Source organism: Pan troglodytes, chromosome 23 (assembly GCF_028858775.2).
Source record: "Pan troglodytes isolate AG18354 chromosome 23, NHGRI_mPanTro3-v2.0_pri, whole genome shotgun sequence".
Classification (NCBI taxonomy): Eukaryota; Metazoa; Chordata; class Mammalia; order Primates; family Hominidae; genus Pan; species Pan troglodytes.
The window spans coordinates 29,306,190-29,330,075 of NC_086016.1; the positions used below are offsets into that span (position 1 = coordinate 29,306,190).

Consider the following 23,886-nt stretch of genomic DNA (forward strand, 5'->3'; position numbering starts at 1 on the left):
TAAGCTAAGGAATGTTTGAGGCCACTAGAAGCAGGAAAAGATGAGGAAGAATCCTTCCCCTACAGGTTAGACGGAGCATGGCCCTGCTGATACCTCAAGCACAGATTTCTGGCCTCCGGAGCTATGGCTCAACACATTTCTGTTGTTCTAAGCCACCCAGTTTTTGGTACTTTATTCTGTCAGCCCCTAGAGCAATACATTTCTCTTTGCTTTTCTCCAGCTTCACCAGTTGGAAATGTTTTGTCACATTTCTCTTTTCTTGGGGTCGGGGGGGAGTGCAGGGCAGAGTCTCGCTTTTGTCGCCCAGGCTGAAGTGCAGTGACAAGATCTCGGCTCACTGCAACTTCTGCCTCCCAGGTTCAAGCAATTCTCCTGCCTCAGTCTCCTTAGTAGCTGGGACTACAGGTGCGCAGCACCACACCTGGCTAATTTTTGTATTTTTGGTAGAGACGGGGTTTCACCATGTTGGCCAGGCTGGTCTCGAACTCCTGACCTCAGATGAGCCACCCTCCTTGGCCTCCGAAAGTGCTGGGATTACAGGCGTGAGCCACCACACTTGGCCATTGTCACATTTCTTAATCATTTTCTGATTAAATTTATCACCAAATATATAGAAGCTTGCTCTCTCTATATAGGTGTATATATAGGGACAGGGTGAAAACACCTTTCCATAGGAAATGCCTGTCAGTGTGCCATGTCAGTTTATCATTGCCATGGCAACACCTGGAAGTTACTGCCCCTTTCCATGGCAACAACCCGATGACTGGAAAGTTTCCAACCCTTTTCTAGAAATTTCTGCATAATGCACCCTTTAATTTGCATATAATTAAAAGTGGGTATAAATATGACTGCAGGACTGCCTCTGAGCTGCTACTCTGGGCACATTGCCTATGGGGTAGCCCTGCTCTGCAAGAAGAAGTACCTCTGCTGCTGTGGTACACTGCCACTTCAAGAAAAGTTGCTAACACCACTGGCTAGCCCTTGAATTATTTCCTAGGCAAAGCCAAGAACTCTCCCAAGCTAAACCCCAATTTGGGGGGCTCACCTGCCCTGCATCAGCATAATTTAATACTCACAGCTACCCTCCAAAGCCAGCATCATGATACCCACCTGAGAGGTCAGAAAACTGAGACACAGAGTGATGGCGGCTGACTCAGTTCCCCTAGCTGGGACTCACAGCTGGATGCAAGCTGCCTAACCCGAGGCTTCAGGCTCTATCCACAGTCTGCAGGTATATTGACTGGCCTCTGTTTATGCATCTGTGAAATGGGGATGATGAGGGCAAGTATTTATACTATGCCCCACCCAGCAGGCTTCAGGCAATGAGAAACTATAAGCATGGATGTGAATGTGTTCTGGACTTGGAATGGATGATACAAAGAGAATGGATACTCAGGTGCCCAGAGAGCCCTGGCTTTGTTCCTGGAAGTGGTCAGATAAAAATAAAAAAACAAAAACAGTTTGGATGTGGAGTCAGGAAGAACTAGGTTCAAATATTACCTTTTCCACTTAATCAGTGCCTGACCTTTGGCAGGTAACTCTACCAACCCTTCCACCCTCCTTTTGTAAATATTCAGAGTGAGGGTCATGTGCAAGTTACAGAAGTCAGTCTGGGTTCAAATAGGCTCTGCTGGGGTGACATGTAGGAATCTGCACAAGTGATTTGTCATCATCACCATCATCATCACTGAGGCACAGCACACGTATAATACAATGCATAAATCTCAAAGCAAAGCCTGAAGAATTTCTGCATGTGCATAGTGTTGTAGACTAAATTGTGTCCTCCCACCCCCTGAAAAGTTATCTATTGAAGTCCTGACCTTCATAACTTGGGAAAATGGCTGTATTTGAAGACAAGATCTTTAAAGAAGTAAAGTAAAATGAGGCCATTAGGGTGGGCCCTAATCCATTTTACTGATGTCGTGCACGGATGCATGTGTACAGAGGAAAGGCCATGTGAGGACACGGCGAAAAGATGGCCACCTGCAAGCCAAGGAGAGAGACCTCAGGAGAGACCAAACCTGCTGACCCCTGATCTTAGACTTCCAGCTTCCAGAACTGTAAGAAAGTAAACTTCGGTTGTCCAACCTACCCAGTCTGTGGTATTTTGTTATGGTAGCCCGGTCAGACTAATACACATAACCTTGTGTAACCAGCACTAAGATTAGGAGCAGAATATTTCCAATAACCCAGCAGCCCCTGCCATCATGACCTTCTCAATCTTGCCCTCTACCCCCAGAAGTAATCATTGCTCTGATCCCTGTTATCATCAACTAGTTCTGTCCGTTTTTGAACTTCATATAGGTGGAAACATACAATATGTTTCCTTTGTGCCTGGCTTCTTTTACTCAGCATTCCATTTCTGAAATGCATCTTTCCTATTGGGTGCAGCCGTCATTCATTCTTTTTCTTTGCTGTATAATATCCCACCGTGTGACTTCATCACAGTTTGTTTATCCATTTCCCCATTGATACACATTTTGGTTGTTTCTATTTTTTAGCTCTTTTGAATAAAGCTCTTATGGGCATTCTTGTGCAAGTCTTCAATAGCCCTGAACCCTCGTTTTTCGGGGGGTATATACTCAGGAATAAAATTGCTGAGTCACAGCTTAAATGTATATTTAGCTTTAATTAATGTTAGAGTTTGTGCTTTAACCTTTCCGCGCCTCGCCTTCCTCATCTGTAAAATGGTGCCTGCCACCTAAGGCTGTTACGAGGATTAAATGTGATTATCTATGTAAAGTGTGAAGAAAAAAGCTAGATGCAGAATGATATGTAGGGCTAGATACCATTTATATAAAGTTTAAAAACCTGCATGAGCAACACGACATAATGTTTATGGATACATAATCGTGTAATAAACATTTAAAAACATCTATTGGCATAATAAACTCCAAATTTAGGCTGGTGGTAAGAGGATAGGAGGGAAAACTGAGATTAGGGTTGGCACACAGAGGGTGATTCTATCTGCAGTGTCTTGTTCAAGAAGAAAAAAATCTGCAGCAAAGAGACCATAAGGTTAAGATTTTTAAAAGCTGGTGTTTATGATATTATCTCTATCTTTATCTGTATGTTGGAAACACTTTTCATTAAATCAGATACATTATTACTAAATATATAATATTAATCTACAAAATGTTAATACCATGTAAGATTTGCATACTGCCCAGGACACAGTATGCAAATGAGTTCTAGTTATTGTTATTATTAATACTAATTGCCTATTGTATGCCAGATTCTACATCCAAGGGCTCTGGCATGCTGGGTGAATCACACCTAGAAAACTAAATCCAATCCAGACACTGTAGATGCAGCTGTCGCATAGTGCTTGGCTCAGAGTAGGTTCTCAGGAAACGCGAGCTTTTGTAATTTTCTTAAAATGATCGAACGTCACTAAGCATGCTGGCTTTGGCTAAACATGTCAGCCCTTCTGGGTGTCCCAATCTAACCAAACCAACAAACAAAGAAACCCAGAAAACCAGGCATTGAAGGGAGTCACAGAATACTGCTCCTAGCTTAGCCAGAGAGCCTGGCCCGGTGAATGATTCCATTTCTCTGGACACACGCACAGAGTACCCAACAACCAGGCTGCTCATGACAACGGGCTCCAGCTTTAACAAATGTAGCACTAGCACTATTTATTTTCCAAACATGGTTGAATTTCGACTCGTGGGGATGCAGTTAGGAAAAATAATGACCAGGAAACACACACACACACACAAGCGCACACACACACACGCACACACACGCATGCATGCGCACATTGGCTCACACAGAATAAGACAATGGCAACCAGACTTCCTGGGTTAGGAGGGGCAGGAAATGGAAAAGATAAACATAAACAAAAGGAGCTTCTTTTGCATCACTTTAAGAGGAAGAAAAAAGCCCATCAGGCATGCATGCGTGTGTGCGCATGTACGTGTGTGTGCATGTGCGTGTGTGTTGAAAGGACAGCAATTGAGTGAAGAGGGAAAAAGTGTGGTTTGCTTAGGAGACGAGGGGACTTCCTTGACACCAGCCCATAATCCAGCCACCACAAAGGTGCTTTCTGATTTGCATTGCACAAGTTGGTTGATCATAATAAGCACACATTTCATTTTAATAATGTATTGGGCAAGAACAAGGGTTCCTCAGCCCCAGTAAAACAGTGCCCCAGCCTAGCATAGCATGCTGGATGGAATGCTATTTCTGGGCTCTGGTGAAAGTGGAGCGGAGGAAGTAATTGTGCCGCTAATTGCTCCATCTCGGGCTTGGTTTACAGTGATATTAATGCCCTGGTCTCCAGTAGATCAGCTTCATAAAGAGAGAGAGAGAAATAGCAGCCCATTAGAATGGGAACAGGAGAAACTATGGAGCAGGTGGGGGAGGTTCCATGCTTGGGTCTGCTTTGCCGGTTGAATTTCACTGGTGAAATCTTGTGGGATACTGAGGGGGTTTCTTCTGAAGCCAATGGCATTTGAAGCCTCTGGGTTTGAGATCAGGCTCTGCCATTTTCAAACTATGTGCTGGTCCCCCTCTGAAACTCAGTTTGTTCATCTGCAAAATGGAGCTATGCCATCTGCCCTTAGGGTGACAATTACAATGAAGAGTGTCTAGCACTGTGCCTGGCACACAGCCATTCATGCTGGCTGGCCCTAATTTTCAAAGGAAAGAAGAAATGAGACTCTTCAAAGGCAAGCAGTTTGGTAAGGAAGGCAAAATCTCAAGTGGGGACTAATGGAAAATAGCTCAGGATTGGGGAAGGCTCTGTAAGAAAGGGAGCCAGGTGCTGCTGAGGGACTTGCCTGAGACAGCTGAGTGGGTGCAAATGGCAGGCTGAATTCTTCAAAGTACCAGATTCATTTCATAACAGTATTGACCAGTGAAAGTGGAGAAAAGAGAAAAGTTTTTTTTTTTTTTTTTTTTAAGACAGGGTCTGATTGTGTCACCCAGGCTAGAGGGCAGTGTTGTGATCGCAGCTCACTGCAACCTCTGCCTCCCTGGCTCAAGTGATCCTCCCCCCTCAGGCTGCTTAGTACTGGGACTACAGGCACCTGCCACCATAACTGGCTATTTTTAAAAAATCTTTTGTAGAGATGGAGTTTCACCATGTTGCCTAGGCTGATCTCGAACTCCTGAGCTCAAGTGATCCACCTGCCTCGGCCTCCCAAAGTGCTGGGATTACAGGCATGAGCCACTGTGCTCGGTTGAGAAAAGCTCTTTGTTAACCTCCTAATGGGTGCTTTAACCGTCTCATGTAATATTCTGTCCTTATAATGATGCTATTTTCCTCTTTTCCTGACATCTGTTGATTCTGCCAGCCCAATTTCCAATCTTCCTTCTTTTTGCTAAAGATATGTTGATTTTCTTCCCGAAAAACATTCTCATGTGCTTCTAATAGGGTTGTTCTCTGACTGCTATGGGAGAGCAGGAGTCCAGCCATGGTTTAGCCCTGATTAATCAGTGCATTCCATTCCTCTGGTATTAGTGATGGTCAGAGAGATGGGCATGTGATAAATTCCAGAAATGAGACTTGATTGCAGGACTTTACCTGTGACTATCAGGAAAGGGCTGTTTTTTCAATGACAAGGGCTGAACAATAACAGGATGTAGGCTTAGAGTTATTGGCATCCTCTTTGTCATCATGAGGGAAGGTCCTGCCTAAGAATGAAACCAGCACAAAGAAAGCAGAGTGGAGATGAGATACAGTTCTGAGAACACTCTGTGAGCACCTAGATCCAACCATACCTGAAGCTAGTAGAGCTTTTGATTTTATAGTTCTGCAAACTAATACATTCCCCATCCCTCACGCAAGTTGAATTGGGTTTCTGTTACTCAAATCTGAAAGGATCCTGATGCATCCAATTTTTATATGGACAATATATCACTCAGAGAAGCTAGGAAAATATACTTGCCTGGAACCACACAGCTATTTGATAGAGAAGCCATCATCAACCAAATTTTCCTGAATCCTGAATCCATAATCCCAACCACTGGGTAGTTCTGCTACTGACATTAGAGACTGTTTTTCATTGCTGTTGTTGTTGTTGAAAATTTAGGATGGTAATAGCAACAAGTCAGTTGGAAGAGAATAATTAGCTACTGTTGCTGCCATGACTTTTGTACTTTATGATTCTTTCAGGCCTCACTGGTTCTGGAGGTGATGTTTGCTAATTGTGGCCACATTGACATTCAGGGGCATGCTGAACCATGTCTTCAGTTTCTTTCAAATAGCCCTCATTTGCCTTTCTATCCTCAACCACTACCCCTAAGGGCCAGCTGGACATAGATTTTTTAAGAATATTTTTTCTTTTCATATTTTTAATGTGATTTTATTTGTAAATAGTTTATGATTCCCAAGAAGTTGCAAAAATTGTCATGAGAGTTCCTATGTACCCTTCACCCAGCCTCCCCTAATGATAATATCTTATATGACCATAGTAAAGTTATCAAAACCTGTAAATTGACATTAGTATAATACTATTAATTCAAACATAACCTAATTTGGATTTCATTGGAGTTTTGTTGTTGTTTTTTTTTTTGTATTTTTGTATTTTTTTTTTTTGTAGAGACAGGTTTTCACCATGTCACCCAGGCTGGTCTGGAACTCCTGGACTCAAGCAGGACTCAATCAAGTGCTGGGATTACAGGGATGAGCCACCATGCCCAGCCCTGGATTTCTATACTTTTATGTGAAGTGTGTGTGTGTGTGTGTGTGTGTGTGTGTGTGTGTATAAAATTCCATGAAATCCTATCATATATAAATTTGAATAACGATTACCATGACCAAGATACACAACTGTTGATCATCACAAAAAAACTCAGGCTACCCCTGATAGTCACACCCCACCCCAACCACTCTTGGTAACCACTGATGGGTTCTCCATCATCGTAATGATGTCACTTCGAGAATGTTATGGAAATGAATCACCCAGCCCATCACCTTCTGAGACTGGCTTTCTTTCATTTGCCATAATGCCTTTGAGATCCATCCAGGGTGTTGCATGTATTAATGATCTTTCCCTTTTCATTGCTGAGTAGTATTTCATCACATGAATGTATCACAGTTTGTTTAAACACTCAACTATTGAAGGACATCTGGGTTATTTCCTGTGTGGGGCTATCATGAATAAACCTGCTACAAACTTTCATGTATAGATTTTTGTGTGAAGATAAATTTTTATTTCTCTACAGTAAATATCCAGGAGTGAGAATGCTGGGTCATATGATAAGTGTATGTTTAACTTCATAAGAAACCGCCCAGCTGTTTTCCAGTACATTTCCCCAGCAATGGAGTGTGGGGCATGTAACTGTCTTGTCCATCTTCTCTAGATGAGCAGTACCGCACTTGGAGATTGTCCCTGGATCACAGAAAACATACTCTTCTGCTTTAGTAACTGTACTCAGAGCAAACAGGAAATGAAATCCAGACAAGCACAGTGGCTCATGTCTGTAATGCCAGAACATTGGGAGGCCAAGGAGGGAGGATCACTTTAGGCTAGAAGTTTGAAACCAGCCTGGGCAACATAGGGAGACCCCGTTTCTACAAAAAAATAAAAAATAACAATTAATGGGGCATTGTGGAGCATACTGTCATCCTAGCTACTTGGGAGGCTGAGGAAGGAGGATCACTTGAGCCCAGGAGTTGAAGGCTGCAGGGAGCTATGATTGCATCACTGTACTCCGGCCTGGGCAACAAGTGAGACCCTATTTCTAAAAATAAAAATGAAAGACAGACATGAAATTGAAAACTTGCATTCAAAGCCAACTTTTATTTAATTTTTTTCCTCATTAGAAGCACAGTGCTTACTCACAATAAGAATATCTGGCAAAAGTTAGCAAAGGATAAAGAAGAAATAAAAATCTTCCACAACTTCACACTCAGGACAAAATCACAGTTTCAGGGTTGAAATTTCAGAGCTCATTCCAACTCCTTTAAATCTCCACATCTTGCCATCCACCCTCCCAGGTAAATGCAACATTCCCTTTTTCCTTTAGTTAAAAAAAAAAAAAAAAAAAAAACGTGGAAAACAAAAAAAACAAAACAAAACAAAACAAAAAAATCGGAGGGGAAATAACACCCAAGGCCTTGACCCTTTTCCTCTCTTATCGGCCTGCTCTTCAGCGAACGGGAGTTTCCTTTTACAGACCTCAAGAATAGACACGTTTCTCGTCTATTCCTGTCACACGCCTCAAGGTTGCGTGGCCCGTTCTTATCAGCAGAAGGCACCTGGTGCATTGTGGGAGAGCCGGCTGGGTGGGAGCCCTTTCCAGAGAGGTTTCCTCCTGCTAGGCCCCTGGTCAGCCGCCTTGCTGACCCGGAGTTGATTATTGCTTCTCCTCACAACTTCCTCCTCCATCACTTTTTCTTGATTAGAGGATCCCCAACCCAGGAGAGACACCCTCTGAGAGTGTCCCCAGAAGGCCCTTAGCCAGGAGGCATTTGTAAGAAAGTTTAAGCTGCTCATTGAGGGGAGAGGGCAGCCTCTAGGGGAAATAAGAACATCCCAGAGTCCACTCAGTCCCAGCAGCTTAGACTCCAAATCTCGGCAAACGTGAGATTGGTATAGTCTTCCCAGGAGCTCCAGTGTTCTGATGATCCGAATTTTTATTTTATTTTATTTTTTTGACATGGGGTCTCATTCTATCTCCCAAGCTGGAGTGCATGGCACAATCATACCTTACTGTAGCCTTGAACTCCTGTGCTCAAGCAATCCTCCTGCCTCAACCTCTGGAATAGCTGGGACTGTAGGTGTGCACCACCATGGCTGTCTAATTTTTTGTTTTTTTTGTAGAGATGGGGTCTTGCTATGCTGCCCAGGCTGATCTCAAACTCCTGAACTCAAGAGGTCCTCTGTCTCAGCCTCCCAAAGTGTTGGGATTATAGATATGAGCCACTGCACCCAGCCCGATTTTTATTATATATATATAATTTTTATTATATGTAATAAATAAATAAATATATATATTTCCCATGGTTGGGGATATTCATTCAAGTTCATGGTGAGAATTCTAATCTGAGAGTGTTTTGCAGTTTTCGAAAGCTCAGGCCCAGTTACTCTCCCATTTCATCCTTAGAATAACCCTTAGCTGAAGTTGCTATTATTTTTCCAGTTTTATAAATGAGATACAGGATGGAAAAACACAGAGGGGAAAGGACTGGCTCAAGATCACCCAGCCAGGAAGTGACAGAACCAGCATTCTGAGCCAGCTATGCCTGGCTCTGACTACCGGCTATTTCCAACACCCCTATCCTGGGCCTCAGTGTCCCCATCTGCACTAAATAGGGCTTATTCTTGATCATCTCCATGGCTCCTTCTCATCTGAACTTTTGATGACTCTGCTTCAGGATCAAATATTTGCAAAATCCAGCTCAATATGGGGCCTTGACTTCTGGAACTGAAAACGCGAACAAAGTCAGCTGTGGCTTTGCCAAAATGGGAGAAATTGGCCCAGACCCACTCCATCACACACTGATCATGGCACCTGCAGGGAAGGTCAGGCAATCAGACAGGAGAGGAAGGGAAAATGAGATACCAGAGCAATGAGCTTACAGTCATTTTAGGGCTTTGGGGAAAAAAAGTCACAATTAATATGAAATATTCTGGGAGAATGGAAACTTATAAACAAAAATCATCAGAAAACTCCTTGCTTGGGAAGACCATACTTAACATTTAGCTCAAACAGTTCTAACCATCTCTCTCACATATGTGTTTATAGAAGAAGAGCCATGGTTTTCAGACATGGCAGCCCCCTCATGTCCCATCATGGTTTGACTTATGCCCTTGGATGAATTCCTTCTTGTGCTCATAAGTGGCCATCTGATGTTCGTGGTGTCAGAATATTCCAGTACTTAAATACAGCGCAATATGTCAAACTAGTGCCTTAGTGGTGGATCTTTCCATAGTTTTCAAATGCTTGCTGTTATGATCAACCCAAAACTGAAATGAGATTTACATGAGAGATATTGTAGGTACAGATCACAATATAAATGTGTGTATAGGTAACTATATTGATATTTAAAGAAGATTTTAACCACTGGTATCAGATTTTACCTTACACTGAGGACTGGCTTTTGGCGGGGGGTCGATGTCTTAATAGCTGATCAATTTTAAGGTGAAAGGTGGAGCCTGAGATTCTCTCTTTAACTTATGGGGCCCAACCTAGGCCGAATGGCAGGTACAGAGTGGGTTCTCTGTAATCATCACTTTCTCCTTTTTTCTTATTCCAGCCTCACTTTGGAGACAACAAAGAGGCAGCTCTCATTGAATAATTCATTCAAAAATTCAAACAAGGACTTCACACCTCCCATGTGCCAGATTCTATTCTGCATTTGGGATGTAGCCATAAAGAAGGCAGGGCCTTCACTTCCAAGGGGCTTGCAGGCGAGGGAAAAACGCCCAGATGAACCTTGAGGTGGGATTGAGCTGTGGTGTGAAGAGTTCATTCAAAGAGGCACGCACAAGGTCAAGGGCGACGGATGCTGCTTGGAGGTTTTGGGGGGTAGGTGGCAATGGCCAGTGAACACCTTCTAGTGGAGGAGATGCCAAAGCTGGGCTGGGCGGGGGTGGGTGGTGATAGGAATTTTCAGGAGGAAAGTGCATCTCAGAGAGATGGAAGAAAGTGGTAAATGCAGGGGACTAAGGGAAAGGGAAAGTGGCCAGGCACAGTAGCTCTTTTGCAAGTGGCAGGTGAGCAGGACCCCCATGGTTCATTACATTCAGTAATGGAGGCAAAAATAAGATACTCACAGGAGCTGGGCTGGGAATAGATGGTGAACAGGAGTCACCCATCCTGTTTCCAGGGCCCGCTGGTGCCAGGCACCAGTGAAGGGTGTCCCATGAGGGTGTGGGTTACATGTGGTCAGCTCCCATCATTTCTCAGGAGGTGGTGAAAATCACAACTTTGATGCAAACACCTCCTTATTTTTAAATGTTGGCAAAGGATTCGATATAAAAAAATGCACTGAAATAACAACTACTGTAAAAACAACCCCCCACCCCGCAACCGCCGGCCCCAACCCCAGCCCTCACCTCTATCCTAAAATGCGGTTTGGCTACACAGAGGGCATCCAGGGAGATAATTCTCCCCACAGGGACCCAGTTGGCCAGCTCATTCCCTGACACTTCCCCAGGGATTTGTGACATTAAAAGACACTCTCCAAATATAAGCTTCAAAAAAGAGACCTCCCCCCCTTCCATGTGGCTGGGTTTATTTTTAAAGCGAGGCTTCCTTGTCTGTGTTCAACTCGATGGGTGGAGAAAATAATTAGAATTGATTTCTCTGCACCCACTCAGGAATAGAACAGGAGGCAACTCTAGTCTCTATACACAGGAGAAGAGAGGAGAAAAAAAAAAAAAGAAAGAAACTTCCTTCCAATCCGTGTCTAATTCCTTGGATAGTCTTCTCACTCCTTGGACTGTTTTAGTGGTGTCTTTTGATTACAACATTGGTTTGAAGAGACACTAATTGTACCCTGCTTACAATGCTTGTAATTATGCGTATTACATTTTGATTCATTTCCATATGTCAACACCACTACGAGATGGGGCGGGGGGGGGGCGGTGGGTGGCTGAGAACCGCTTTTATAATCGGTTATTGTCTATGAAAAAAAATCTGCACAGAACATGAGTGAAGTGTTCTTTGTTGAAATTGGAAATAAGATTATACATAAAAGTCGTCCTCTGACATCCAGAAAATGGACAGTTTAAAATAAATTGCAGCTGCTGATCAACAAGATTGCTAGCTCCCCTTTTCCCTTTTACGTTAATGAGGGAAATACTTTTCAAGCTTCTAATAGCAATATGTTCAAGTGTGTCATTTCAATCGCTTTCTTCTTAATAAAAGATGACCCCAATATTCCCCCCTTAGTGGAAGACATTGTCCTATCCAGACATATTTGTGATTTGAGGCTCCCCGTGGAAAAGAAAAGAAGGAAAGAGTAAGGAGAGGAGGGGAGTCCCAGGAAAAGAGAATGACAAGGGTTCTAAGGGTTCCTAAGCTTGCAGAAACAGAGTATCCTAGGAAGAAACAGAACTGGAGCCCCTATGCACGTGCCTATAGTCCCAGCTATTCGGGAGGCTGAGGCAGGAGAATCGCTTGAACCTGGGAGGCGGAGGTTGCAGTGAGCCGAGATCGCGCCACTGCGCTCCAGCCTGGGCGACAGAGCGAGACTCCATCTCAAAAAAACCAAAAACCAAAAAACAAACAAAAAAAGAATTGGAGCCCCTACGGTCTGAACGGAGGTAACTCTGAACCAAATAATACATAAATAGCCCAAACGCAAAAGTAGCCTGTAAAAGCCTGCGTGTAGGTAGACGTCGCTTCCTGCTGAAGGCTTTTCCTGAGCACAGATACCTTTCATGCCTGAGACGAAAGGGCATCTACTTCTTAGCCCGCATTTCCACATGGAGGCCAGAGCAGCTTGTTGCCTGCACCTCTGGACCCTGGAAGGTGCTGAAGGTTAGCTCGGGATTGCAAATCTTGAAGGTGCGAGTGAACACAGGGGTGAGGGCTTTGAAGCAGGATTTGCAAAGGGCTTGGGGAGGGCGTGGCTGAAAGGAAAGGACATGGGTTCAGGTTGGTCCTCTCATATCACCGCTTCTGCGCTGAGTGTTCTGGCCACATTGCGCCCCCCTCCCAATTCGTACGTTGAAACTTTAACTACCTCCCGCAAGGAACTGTATTTAGAGAGAGGATATTTTAAAAGGTAATTAAGTTAAAATGAGGTCTTTGAGGTGGATCCTAGTCTAATCTGATTGATGTCTTTTTAAGAGACGAGCATGTACAGGAAGCACCCGGGCTGTGCACACACAGGAAAGACCACGTGAGGACCCAGCGAGAAGGCGGCCATCCCCAAGCCAAGGAGAAAGGCCTCAAGAGCAAACAAATCTGCCAACACCTTGATTTTGAACTTCCAGCCTCCTGAACTGTGGAAAAATAAATTTCTGCTGTTGAAGCCACTGAGGCAGTGGTATTTTCTTATGGAAGCCCGAGCAGACTCCTATGTGACTTGGTAGCCCCATCTGTGACTGGAGAAGGTGAAGTCCACCGGCCCTGGTGCTCGGAGAATCACACTGGCTGCTGAGACTGGGCCTCACTAAGCTCACAGGTGGGAGATTCTGGGTAAAGAGGTGGAATTTGTGTCACAGTCAATCAACGTGTTCAGTGACAGTAATAACAGAAACTACCGTTCATTGAGTCTTTGAGTGTTCGCCTTGAGCCCGTGTTACACAAGGGCTTCCCCCCTTAATCCCTCCTCCCTGTGAAGTGGGTGACTCTTGTCCATACTCAAGGCGGGAATCTCATAAGCGGCCAACTGGGATTTGAAACCATCTCAGCTTACACTGGCTCTTTGTAGTTTAGTATCTCTTGGGCTGAGGTGTGAAAACTGTTCGGACCTTTTCCCCTGCCAATTGAAAAAACAAACAAGTGTGAAATGGGGCAGCCCCTCTTCAGTCTCCTCCCCATCCCCCATGCCGCCTTCCACCTCCCAGGCACTGAATGTCTTCCTTTTGATTCCCGAACCACCACAATGGGAATCCAACATTTTCCCCAGCCTGGAGTTTGGAATCCAAGCTCTGAGCAGAGGTGAATTTCTGATCTGTAACATTCCTGAGAGTGTATCATTTTGGGAAGCGCAGCTGCAGAATGAGCATCCGTGGTGAGCTTTGCATGCTTTGGGGGCACAAATGTGGTGTTTTGCGATTTGGTCTTTTCGCGGGACCGCATGTGGCTTTCAGCCTCCTGCCCTGTCACTGTGTGGGACAGCCTCTGGGGTCTTTGCTCTCTGGGATCAGCTGGCCCTGCTGAGAGCCTCAGCTAAGCATTCACAGTAACAGTATGGTCTCCCCCTTAAGCTGTGCTTTGAATAAAGAAAGAGACACCCTCAAAGATGTCCTACAGGCAGTGAGAAAGACATCCCCCCAGCCAAGCACTGATCTGTGAATTTGTTCTCAGCAGTCCTGGCTGTCTCCTATGAACTCCAGCCCCCAGCCTATGGCTACTAACATTACTGAATAACAGCAGCTAGCCTTCACTGTTGTGCAGGTCTGTGCTAGGACCTTAGACTCAACAGAATGTGTAAGGGGAGAGGCGAGGATCCCTGTTTTACAAAGGAGAAGACTGAGGCTCCGAGAGACATAGCAACATGTGAAGGTCACACAGGAGCCTAGGGGAGCTGAGCTGGGATTTGAACCCAGGTCTGTCTGACTCCAAAGCCCATGCTCCAAATTGTTGGGCTGCCCTGCCATTGGGTGCCTCTCTGCCTGGAACCTGCATGCAAACCCCTCTTGGGCAGGGAGCCTCCTGTTCCAGTTGGTCCTGACCTTTCCACCAGTTTCCCACAGACTCCAGGGCCATCCATTCAAGTGTCTGTGCCCTGGCTGCTCTTGGGTTCTCATTTTGCTGCCTCTGTCTCCTCTGTGGTCACAATGTGGACAGGACATCCCTGGGCCTTAGGGCCCCTGACCTCATCCCATCTTGATAGAGACCTGCAGGAGTTCCAGCACTGTCCTCCAGCTGGCTTTTGGCCTCTGCATCATCTGTGTTTTTTCAACTTGTGATCTTTCATATCTTGTTTTGCTGCAGCTTCTATGCTAATGTGTATTGATTGGGTTCCACTTCGCCTCCGCCATCCCCAGGCATTGCTGGGGAGGACAGAAGGGCCTCGGTGGTGCCTTGAGCACCACAAGTTCAGGATCCAGTCTGTTTCATTCATCTCTGAGCCTCTCTGACCTCCTTCAGTCCTGATTCATGCCTAACAAATAGAAGCTCAGCTTACACTGTTGTTATTATCCATTCATTCCTGCCACAGCACCCACTCTATGCCAGACAGTGGATTGCATGCTACGGATACCGCAGGGGCCAAAAGAGATAGATATCCCTTTCTTCATGGAGCTTCTATTCTAGTGGAAGGATGGTGATGAGGAATAGAAAGTAGGGAAGAAGGAGGAGGAGGAGGAGAAAGAAGAGGAAGAGGAGAGGGAGAGTGAGAAGGAGGAAGAAGAGAAAAGGGAGAACAGAGGAGGGAGAAAGAGAAGAGAGACTTTTGCATAGAAATATCACAGACTATCAAAAATTAGAAAATGTCCACAGATATTGCCTTGTTCTTCAGTTATTCCTCTCTTTTCTATTACCTTATCTTACTGGGTTTTCTGTCAACATTGAGTCCATACAACATGTTTAACCATTAAAAAAAAAAAAACTCAGAGTTTCTGGACTTGATAAGGTGGAAACCATGGTCTGGCCTAAATGATTAATTTTACCAATGGGGAAGTTGAAGCCCAGAGAGGGTGAGTGACTTGTCCAAGGTCACAGTGTATGAGGGACAGAGTGGAGACTGGGATTCTGGGATGTCTTCTTTTCCTGTAAGTGTAGATTCTCAGGAAGTAATACCCCACAGCAATGTCAGAGGGGAGGGCCCCAGGCAATGCTTGAAGATTTATACCCCACAGCCCTCCTGGGACTTCAGCCCTGATTATGGAGGACAGTTCCAGACAGCTTCGACTTGGGCCATGGTGCCCACTTCATGCACAAGCTGGGAGGTTTTTGCTTTTTGCCTGGGACAACCATGGGAGTACCAACCCATAGGAGAACTGGCCCCACGGTCAACCCTCAGTGATAGGGTCCTGGAGTTGGGATTCAACTCCCCACTGTCTGATCCCTGGATGATCAATTCTGAGAGGTACCCAAGGAATAGAACCCACATTCGCAGCAGTGACCATGACCATCTCCCTAAAATTGGTCTTTCCTCCTCCCCATTTCTCTCTCCCTGTTCCCATACTCCTGTTTCCCCAGCATCATCCTTTGAATAAGCCACTTGCATCCCAGCCCAAGTCTACAATTCAGGATTCATCCACCCAACAGATATTCAAGTGTCCACTGCATGTGAGACTCTCTTCTAGGCAGTGTGGCCACGGCAGTTGGCAAAAAGGTGCAGATTCCAGCCCTTGCTGAACAGACATCAAATAAGTTGATGCCCTTTAAATAAGTAACATGCATAATATGCCAAATGATACTACCAGCTAAAAGCAAAATAAAGCCAAGTTAGAAGGCTGGAGAGTAACAGAAGATGCTACTTTGGAGAGGTGGTCAGGAAAGGCCTCTCTGAGAAGAAGTCATTTGGACAGAGACCAGAGGAGAGGGAGAGAGGGAGCCATGAGGCTATCTGGAGGATGTTCTAGGCAGAGGGGAAAATAAATGCAAACAGGCAGAGGTGGGGGTTCCTGGACTATGAGGAGAAGACCAAGGTAGGGTGGCTGGAAGCTAATGAGCAAAGTGAGAGTGATGAGAGAGGTGAGAAAACCTGGTGTCAGAGAGGGAAGTAATCCCCAAGGTCACACAGTAGGGCTAGGAGTTGAACCCTGTTCCCTCTGAGTCTTTCCTCCACAGCATGCCAAGCATGGCCTTCAAAAATGTTGAGAGGAAAAGAGAAGAAATGAGAGAGGGTGAAATGGGAGAAGTGAGATAAAGAAGGGAAAAGGGAAGGAGGGAGAGGGGAAGGAGGGAGAGAGCAAGGAAGGAAGGAAGGGAAATAGGAAGGAAGGAGGAAGGGAAGGAAGGAAGGAAAGAAGGAAGGAAGGAAGGAAAGAAGGAAGGAAAAGGGAAGGGAGGGAAAGGGGGAGGGAGGGAAGGAGGGAGGAAAGAAAGGAGGAAAGGAGGAAGAAAAGATAGATGGATAACAGATATATGGATGGATGGATGGATAGATGGATGGATGGATGGAAAGAAGAAAGGAAGAAAAGAAGGAATGAAGGAGGAAAGAAGAAAAATGAAAGGGAGAGAGGAAGGAAGAAAGAAAAGCTGGATGGATAATGGATATATGAATGAATGGATGGATAATATATATATGAATGGATGGATGGATGAATAAATGGAAAGAAGAAAGAGAGGAATGAAGGTAAAAGAAAGAAGGAAGGCAAGTAAGAAGAAAAGATGAATGGATGGATAATATATGGGTGGATGGATGATGATAGAAGATGGATGGATGGATGGATGGATGGATGGGTGGATGATTAATAGATAAAACAATGGATGGATGGATGGATGGATGGAAAGAAGACAGAGAAGAAAGAAAGGAGGGAAACAGGAAGGGAGGGAGGGAGAATGGATTCTTTATGTATTTAACCTCCGGGTTTCCTAGACTAAATCTGGCTTCTGGAGTGTCAGGGGCTGTACTCCACCTACCCCATTGTTTCTCTGCATCCCCCCCTCCACCCATCCATGCTGTTGAGCTCACTGAGCCCTCTCCCCAGAAAGGTAATTCTACCCTCTAATTACAGCACTTGTAAAAGTAGCAGAGGGGCTCATTCTTCAGAAATAAATCAATACAAGTTAAAAGGCCATCCTGTTTGTTTCTGTAACAATGCTCTTTAGAAAATTGGGTGCTGTTCCATTTGCTGACGGGTACCCCATCCGTCATCGGCAGCCCGAGTCACATCACATTATGTTGCCAAACATAATATAGCATGATCAGGAAGATGCATCAAGTTGGAGATTGGCAGGAAAATGAATTTAGCAAAGCGATCTCACTTGAGAAAATATCGAAAGCCAAGAAAGAGGAAGAGCTTAGACGAAGTTTTCATAATCAGAGGTGATATTTAGAAAGCTCCATCATGCGAGAATCTCAAGACCAAGAAAATCACAGCAATAACAATATATAATAAGAAGAACATTAATATTTAGAAGAAAAGGAAGGACGAAACCATCACAAGTGTTCCCTCCACCGGGACACACTATAGCCATGTGACAAGTTTTGTTATTCCCACTTTGCGGTAAGAGAGCTCCTGCTCAAAGAGGTTAGGTGAGTTCTCCAAAGTCATACAGCCATTAAGCAGCAGAGCCAGGATTTGAAGTCAGATCTGCTGATGCTGGAACCGGGAGCACCAAGGTGTATGGATGGGCAAGGGCAAGTTTCCCAATTAGCAAAAAACATTGCACTTGATTTTGTGTGAAAGGCCCGGAAGCTGACCTAAAGCATCAGACGGCACAGATGTCATCCATATTTGCCAAGGAGGGATGGCTTGCCTGTATGTGCCTTCCAGCCTTGTGGTCCTCTGGGTCTATACATAAGTGGCACCAGGACTGTGTTGATTACTTGGAGGCCAACTGCCTTCATTCTAGGAAACCTAAAAGTCTGCCTGGGGCTGGTATTTCTGTGGTTGCTGAGTAGGGATCTGACTTTGTAGCAAGGGTAGGAAGGTACAAGATCAACAAGCACTTTTCCTACTTATGACTCCAGCTGGGGCCTAGCTCTGCTCAAGCCAGGGCTTGGAGGAAGGTGAAGGCTCTGCTCTGCCCTTCTTCTGTCATGGCTGAGTGGTTTCTTTCTAGACTCCCTTGGCCCGTCCTTTCTGGCTGATCCAAGCTGGTGAGATGGGCGTGTGAATTTCAGTCCCTCCAAGGGGACTTGAGCAATTACTCTGACTAGGGGAATGAGGCTCAGTTTTTGCACTGGACGAACACAGGGCAGAATACATGTAAACAGAAATAATGTGCTTTCCTTTTTTTGTGAACACTCTAATATCTCAATGGCTGAACACAGTACCAGACTCACAGTGGGGTTCAATAATTGGCACATCATATTGTTGCTACAGTGTGGAATGTTCAACGGCAGAAGCAGGAAGAAGAGAATAATTAACCAAGCTGGGAGGAAGTGGTGAGTTTCAAGTTGGGTTTTGAGGGATGCATAAGAGTTTGATGACAGGCAGACCTATTAGAAGTAAAGACATTCCTGGAAAAGAGGTTAATGGACAGAAAGGCTGGAAGTTATGGTGTGTTTGGGGAATAATGTAATTGAGGAAGGGAGTATTCTCTGGTTTTTCAGGTAGAGTTGGAGGAGGGATAAGAGATAAATTATGAAACCCTCTTAGTAGGTACCAAGCCAGTCCATCCATGGGCAACACTACAAAGAGGGTGTAGGTGCCATATATAACACTTCATAGTTCCCTAAATCTGAAGATAATTAACTAGGATGTGCAAATATATTGGACTTTAATGATTATTTTTTCCTTTCTACCCTACTTTCTTTCAAATGATAGGAGACAGAGTCCAGATTTTAGGACATAAAACTGTCCTGAGGTTCTTGTAGAAAAGCAGATTCCTGGGCCCATTCCCAGAGGCTTAGACCACACCTGAAGAGATACTGCTGCCTGCAGACCTTGAGTGAGGGCCCCCTAGAGAGAAAATTCTTCATCCTGTAGCAGCCACACCAGGGGTTTGAAGCCACTGATAGACACTCCCCAAGGAGGCACCATCGTTTTAAGTCTGGAAGAAGGGAGGAGGGGTGGCGGCTTTCGATTTCATAGCAAGTATCTCGTGAAATCACAATGGCATAGTTTGCTGCACACCCATAGCAGTGCCTTATTAAAAAAAGATCATCAGGGCCCTTGAAATTGATCATAAACTATTTCCATCAATGTCACACACAACCATGTTTGGGGAAGTTTGCTGGCACATCTGCTAAACTGAAGGGCTTTGGGGTTTGAGAACAAACAAATAATAAATAAATGACTATATAATAAAATGAAGATGGGGGGACAATACCCTTTGAGTTGGGAGATAAGAAATCTTAAGAGAAAGGAAAATGATGTACCAGTGTTGTGTGTGCCCAATATCAAACTTGCGGGAATGCCCAGTGAGTGATGCATGAATGAATGAATGAATGAATGAACAGCATATTTAAAGGACAATCTGAAGGCAACTGTACCTAGAGCAGGAGCTTAAAAAGAACTCCATTCCCAGTCTCTTGTGGTTGATTTCAGTAGTTGGATATTCTCAGTGTTAAAATGAATTACAAGTTTGGGTATCCCCATGTTACCCTCCTGAGCAACTGCCTGCCTATTGAGAAGAGAGAAATGATATAAAATAAGAAAACCGACTTAAAGAAGAGAATTCCCATTGGCAGAATAGGAAGGGCCTTTGGCTGGCATTCATTCACTGTGCAGATGGGCAAATGGGTCAAGCAAGACTCAGAGAGGAGAAATGTTCACTCAAAGTCACATTGTGCTAGAAACCAAGTCTCCAAATTCCTAATCCAGTATATCTTTTTTTTTTTTTAACCTCATGCGGAGAGGATCCAATGAAGTAAAGCGTTCCATATCAAGTTTTTAGAACTATCTGGGGTGCACAGAGGAGCTGACAGCAGGCATAGCTATCATAGCTACTTGTGCCACCTTTGGATCTTAAGCAAGACACATGTGTAGACTGATCTTATGTTTGTTGGCACGTGAAAAAATATAAAGCAAGGGACACTTGCAATTGTCAGCGTGGTTCTAAGTGGCCACAGTATTCAGCAAGTCTTGCGGAAGGTTCAGGCTCTGGGGGCCACAGCAGAAGAGAAGACCAGAGCGGGTCCTGCCCTTGTGTCTTTTACCTCCCGTACCATCAGTACCACTTCTCTGTGCCTGGATGCCTCTTCCGTGCTTGTAAGCTTTGCGAATTCCTGCAGATGCTTAAGTGCCATCTCAAATACTCTCTACCTAGAGAGTAGTCATTCCCCCTCTTATGATCTGGAAAGACTTGTTCATACATCGATTAGGGTGTTTTCCACACTGGTCTGTAAGCCTACCCTACACATCTGCCCCACTTCCAGTCTGTGGGCATCTAACACACTGGGATTTCATGGTGCTATGCGTTCTCAGCACAGGACACATGCCTGGCACATGGTAAGAACTCAACACGAGTTTGTTGCATAAATGGCAGGCATGGTAATAAATCTGATTGCAGCCTGGGGACTGTCTCTTAACTACAGACCTCGCAAGGCTTCCTAGTGCCTCTTGGCATTGGCTACAATTGTCAGGTCAGCAGAGAAGGCTTTAGCCCTGAAGGACCATCCAGCCACAGGGGTTCAAGTGATAGAGAGGGCTAAAGAGGGCACATCACTGTCCAGCATCTTCTAATGCAGTGTACCCACTCTCTACTAAAATGCAGTGAGCCTCTCATAGAATGTGGCTCCATGAACAACACAGACCTCAGTCTGAGAGGCTAAGGCCTCCTTCTTCCTTTCTAGGGAAGGCTGAAGAGGGAGTTCTGGACATTGGGACATAGTTCTGTCCCACCAACTATTACCACCATTTTGCAGATGGAAAAACTGAGGCTCAGGGAGGTTAAATAACTTACCCAATGTCACATATTGAGGAAATGATGGGGCTGCGGAATCAACCCTATGTCCATCTGAATCCAGACATGAACTTTCTGGGCTAAGCAGCACTGTGGGGTGCAGGAGTTGGCAGACTGTGGCTGGCACCCTGGGAGATGTGTGGCCCTGAGCAGATGCAGTGGCTACACGGGGTCCTTTCAGTTACTCTCCCCACTGTAGCCTCAGAGTTCCCACAACCATGTTTGCAGAGCTGCAGGGCCTTCTGGGTACTTGCAACAGCCTAGCCTCCCAAATCTTGGACCTCCTCACCTGTAGGGACATTTGTCTCCCTATTAAATATAGAATCATATCCTTCCCCAGCCTACAAGACCCTGCAAGGCTGGCCCTGAAGCCCTCCCCAGCACCCACTCACACCACAACTCATTTTGTTTGCTGAGGACCAGTTACAGACTCTTAATAGCTCTTGGAGAAATCTATATTCCTTTCCATCGCTTGATTTTCAACCTTCATCTAAGGTTTTCCCACCACTTGGGAGGCTCTTTTCTTTCCTTTTCATCTACTTAGCTCCTATTCATCCCTCTGATCCTTCCATAAATGCCATTCCCTGATCCCACCTAAGTCAGGCCCCCTTTTCTAACCTCTCACCACCCCTCTTTCTTCTTCTTTGTCTCCATTTGAATTGTATGTTTATTTGTATGGTTATCTGATGAATCTGTCTGCTCTGCTAGACTGTAAGCACCTTGAATGCGGAGACCAGGTCTGGGTTTGCCGTACAGCACAGTGTCTGGCACATAATAGGAGCTCAATAAATATTTGTTGGATGGATAGGTAAATGGAGGGATGTATGGATTATAACATAGGTGGATGGATGGGTACATGGATTAGATATTGTAGGGTAGGTGGATAGATTGGTTGCATGAATGGAGAGATGGATTTCAGGAGATGTGGATAGATGGGTGGATGTTTGGGTGGTTGGGAGGGTAGGCGGGTTGTTGGGTGGATAGATATAGAGACGAACTTTAGGAGAGGTGGATGAATGGGAGGATTAATGGATGGATGGATAAATGGATAGATAAATGGATGTTTCATCTGGGTAGATGAATGGATGGATGGATGGATGAAAGGATAGATGGATGGATGACTGGATCAATTTTAGGAGAGATGGATGGATGGATGGATGGATGGTTGGATGGATGGATGGATAAATGTACAGATGTCTAGGTGGGTAGGTTGATGGACAGATGGATAGAGAGATGGATTTTAGGACAGGTGGATTAATAGATAAATGGATGTATGGATTTTATGGTAGGTGTATTAATGGGTTCATGCATGGATGGATAAATAAATAATACTGCTTCCCTAGACTTTCTCAAAGGAAAGTGGACATTATTCCAATATTTTATCTTCTATAAAATTATGTCAAATAGTCTTACATAAGCCATGATTGAGCCACCTAGAGCTGTTTTCAGAGAGCAGCATTCTACACATGTTTACTCAACACTCTAAGGAGATAGAGAGACTTCTGGTACAGCAGTTACGATAACAAGTTCTTCCATCAGTCTCTCTGGGTCAATTACCTCACTCCTTTCCCCATCCCCCATCAGCTGTGGGATGTTGAATTAATGCTCTCAGTTCTTGACTCCTGTGTAGGAAGATGACATGTTCACACCTTTGCTGGGGCTTCAAGGTGTGGGGACAAATATTCCCCCAACCCTTGACTCTGGGCTTGAACATGTGGTTTCCTCTGGCCCATGGGACCTTGCCTTTTGCCATGAGTAGTTGTAGGTCCAAGGAGGATGGGAGATCAGTGGAGAAGATCTGGGGCTGAGCTCAGTCAAGGCCAGTCTTGGAGACCCCCATTAACTCCTACATGCATAAGGGAGAAGTCAACACTTGTTTTCCTCCAAGATGTCTATGGTCACGTGTCATGTAACATTATTGTGGCCATACCTGACGGATACTTCAACTGTGTGACCTCTAGCAAGTTATTTAAGCTTCCTGTGCCTTAGTTTCCTCATTGGTAAAATGGAGAATAATACTATATTTTTCACCGTAATCAATCTTTCAGAGTTGTTGTGAGAATTATCTGTCATATAACACAAGTAAAGAATTGAGAACAATGCCTGGTTTATAAACGTCCAATAACTTTTGGCAAGTTAATATCATCATCCCTAAGTGACTCCATAAAAGCTGCTGATTACATTGAAGTAGCAATTTGGGGTAGACACCAATCAAGATCAAAGTCCAGCAGTATATCGGTAGGTAGATAAATTTTCATGTTTGCAAATAATAATAGCACTTGCTGAACTCTTGTCTTATGCCCAACCCTGAGCTGAGATTACGTAAGTTTTCATCTTGCTGAATTCCCAGAGCTGGGCTGTGAGGTAGACTTTACTGTTAACCTGTATTGATAGATCAGGAAACTGAGAATTGGAGAGCTAGTTCACCTAGTTTGGAAGTGATGGAGCTGGGATTGAAACTGATGGAAACTCCAAGATCCATATCCATAAGCTCCATACTCCACAGCTGAGAGTTCCATACACTTTATAGATGAGGAAACTGAGGCTCAGAGAAGGGAGACGCCTTGGCTGTGGTCACACAGCGGCTACTTGACTGAATCAGTTTCCACATGATCTTGTCAGTGCTGTAAGATGAAAGGCATCTCAGAGGGTGGCCCAGAGACAGAGAGAGGGTCTCCATTTTCCAGCTTTATTTCCGGGTGTCCAGGAATGTGTTTTGAGTTGGACTTGAAAAAGAAACTCCCTTGACATCAGAGAGGCAGTACTGGGCTGGGCCAGTGTGTGCCA

At 44.8% G+C, this 23,886-nt stretch overlaps 1 long non-coding RNA gene across 1 annotated transcript in view; it reads right to left on the reverse strand.

Moving 5' to 3' along the window:
- Positions 1-13,175: 13,175 nt before the first annotated feature.
- Positions 13,176-23,886, reverse strand: part of LOC107970388 (uncharacterized) — a 28,751-nt gene continuing 18,040 nt past the window's right edge. The window contains exon 4 of the long non-coding RNA XR_001712970.3: positions 13,176-13,387. This is a non-coding gene — a long non-coding RNA (uncharacterized LOC107970388). The remainder of the gene's footprint in view (positions 13,388-23,886) is intronic.